This window comes from Salvelinus sp. IW2-2015, linkage group LG4q.1:29 (genome assembly GCF_002910315.2).
Source record: "Salvelinus sp. IW2-2015 linkage group LG4q.1:29, ASM291031v2, whole genome shotgun sequence".
Taxonomy (NCBI): domain Eukaryota; kingdom Metazoa; phylum Chordata; class Actinopteri; order Salmoniformes; family Salmonidae; genus Salvelinus; species Salvelinus sp. IW2-2015.
In genome coordinates this window covers 47784506-47787715 of record NC_036842.1, presented here as the reverse complement: position 1 = coordinate 47787715, position 3210 = coordinate 47784506, and the positions used below count along the sequence as shown (strand labels likewise).

Genomic DNA, 3210 nt, shown 5'->3' with positions numbered 1-3210 from the left:
CCAGGCAGGATATAACCACACGCACTTTGCCAAAGCACAGCCCCACACCATTAGAGGGATATCAACAGACCACCAACTTACTACCCTGAGCCAAGGCTGAGTATAGCTCACGAAGACCTCCCCCACTGCACGAGCCCGAGGGGGCGCAAAACCAGACAGGAAGACCACGTCAGTGACTCAACCCACTCATATCAAGTATAGCAAAAAAAAGCCTGGCACGACGTGACCCACCCCTCCTAGGGATGGTGTGGGAGAGAACTAGTGAGCCAGTGACTCAGCCCTTGTAATAGGGTTAGAGGCAGATAATGGCAGTGGAGAGAGGGTAGCCCGCCAGGCATAGACAGCCAGGGAGGTTTGTCACTCCAGTGCCTTGCCGTTCACCTTCGCACCCCTGGGCCAAACTACACTCAATCATAGGACCTATTGAAGAGATGAGTCTTCAGTTAAGACTTAAAAGTCGAGACAGGAGTGGAATGTAATAGGAACACCTTCCTAATATTGAGTTACATGCATCTTTTGTACTGTCAACAGTGAGCGTCTGAGTAAGGCTGCAGAGGTTGTGTTCCCAGTCTCACCACACGTAGATAGGCACACACCTCCTTCCTGGTGACAGGCTCTTTCCACACAACTCAACTCTGTCCCCCACAGTTAGTCAAATGTCACCATGCACACTGGGACGTCAGAGGGAAGATGCTAATTAAGCCGATTACGCCATTTTGTCTTAATGAAATTAGTCACATTCCAGAGCTGTCTGTATCTGTTTTCCACAACACAAAATGTGGTCTTCAACGAGGTGCGGAGGGCCACACTGAAAATTGGTTATATTTCCTTATGTCAATTTGCAAACAATATTTACTAGCTGGACAGTCAAGAAACTGTATGAATATACAGTGCCTTCAGAAAGTGTTCATACTCCTTGACTTATTCCACAGTTTGTTGTTACAGCCTTAATTAAAAATGTATAAAAATAAATATATGTTTTTAAGTCTCACCCAATCTATACAATACAGCATAATGACAAAACATGTTTTTAGACATTTTTGCAAATGTATAGAAAATGAAATACAGAAATCTGTTTTACATAAGTATTCACACCAATGAGTCAATACATGTCAGAATCACATTTGGCAGCGATACAGACGCGAGTCTTTCTGGGCAATTCTCTTAGCACTTTGCACACCGGAATTATACAATATTTGCACATTATTATTTTCAAAATTCTTCAAGAACTGTCAAATTGGTTGTTGATCATTGCTAGACAATCATTTTCAAGTCTTGCTATAGATTTCCAAGCAAATTTAAGTCAAAACTGTAAATCGGCCACTCTGGAACATTCAATGTCTTCTTGGTAAGCAACTAGTCTAGATTTGGTCTTGCGTTTAAGATTATTGTCCTGCTGAAAGGTGAATTCATCTCCCAGTATTTGGTGGAAAGCAGACCAGGTTTTCCTCTAGGATTTTGCCTGTGCTTAGGGCCGTTCCATGTCTTTTTTATCCTGAAACTCCCCAGTCCTTAACGATTGCATGCATACCCCTAACATGATGCAGCCACCACTATGCTTGACAATATGGAGAGTGGTACTTAGCAATGTGTTATACTGGATTTGCCCCAATCCTAACACTTTGTACTCAAGACAAAAAGTTAATTGCTTTGCCAATTTGTTTTCAGTATTACTTTAGTGCCCTGTTGCAAACAGGATGCATGTTTTGGAATATTCTTATTCTGTACAGGTTTCCTTCTTACTCTGTCAATTAGGTTTAGTCTTGTGGAGTAACTACAATGTTGTTGATCCATCCTCAGTTTTCTCCTATCACAGCCCTTTTTACTCATCTACCAATAGGTGCCCTTATTTGCGAGGCATTGGAAAACCTCYATGTTCTTTGTGGTTAAATCTGTGTTTGAAATTCACTGCTCGACTGAGGGTCCTCACAGATAATTATGTGTGTGCGGTACAGAAATGAGGTAGTCATTCAAAATCATGTTAAACACTATTATTGCACACAGATGCAACTTATCATGTGACTTGTTAAGCACATTTTACTTATGAACTTATTTAGACTTGCCATAACAAAATTCAAAAAACATAATTACACTGGCATACACACAATATGGGGTATTGTGTTTAGGCTAGTGACAAAAGAAAATCTCAATTTAATCAATTTTTCATTCAGGCGTACAAGACAATTTGGAAAAAGTCAAGGGGTGTGAATACTTTCTGGAGGCACTGTAGGTCCATTATAATTTCTACACAGTTTCGATTTGGTTTTAGTAGTTTTAAAGTATATTGAGTTCGTCCCCCCCTAAAAATTCACAGGCTGTATGTTTGACACCCCTGCTCTATAGCTTTTTAAGCAGTTGATGTTAGATTTCAATCAAAATAACTGAATTCATCTTGATTTAGCTTAATGATTCCCATCTTATCTATCCATGGTCAATGCCTAATCATCCTTACCTCTTGAATAAAAGTCTGAGGACAAAAATTGAAAAGTCAAGTAAAACAATTTAATAAACATCAGAAAAAATACACTTAGAAGAATCAGATGAATCAACTTTCATTTTTGCATTTGTTACACATCTGGCCACGACAGACGCTGTTTAGGTCTAAAGGGTCTAAAGGGCCTGTGTTACTAACTGTGTTATTTATTGCACCTCTGAAAGTGCAATGACAAAGTTGTCCATTCACAAGGCCTGGCAAAATGAGCAGAACAGTGTTCATTTCGGCAACACTAAAGTAAGTTTCCCAGCCCCAGTGGTCTCTCAACGGAAAAATGTAATTGAAAGTGTTTTTAATCTAGGAATGCGTTTAATCTAGGTCCGGGAAACCGGCTTCTTTAACAGGGTCCTTGCATTTTACATTGTCTAATCCACTGCATTACACTAACTAGCACAGTGTAATAAAAATGTGGATACAGCTCTGTTGAACCAAGCGATGCCTGAACTCAGGGCTCTCCAAATGAAGCAGTGACTAATTTGCTAATTCATTGAGCTCCCTCTCATTAAATGCCTCGCAATGTAACTGTCCAAAAAAACTCCCCACAACGTAGTCTGAAGTTTTTTGTAATTTGTCTTTCTGGCATGGCGAGCAGCAAAGCATGACAATATTATTGGTTAGCAGAACAGAGTTAGCCTTTAGCGGCTAGCTAACAGAGTTAGCCTTTAGCGGCTAGCTAACAGAGTTAGCCTTTAGCGGCTAGCTAACAGAGTTAGCCT

The 3210-nt window shown here is 40.4% G+C and overlaps 1 protein-coding gene across 1 annotated transcript in view; it reads right to left on the bottom strand.

Annotated features, from left to right (window-relative positions):
- Positions 1-3127: 3127 nt before the first annotated feature.
- The window catches only part of snupn (snurportin 1), a 35356-nt gene continuing 35273 nt past the window's right edge, over positions 3128-3210 (bottom strand). Inside the window, exon 9 of the mRNA XM_023984816.2 lies at positions 3128-3210. This exon is cut by the window's right edge and continues 524 nt beyond it. The gene's annotated coding sequence lies outside the window, so the exon portion shown is untranslated.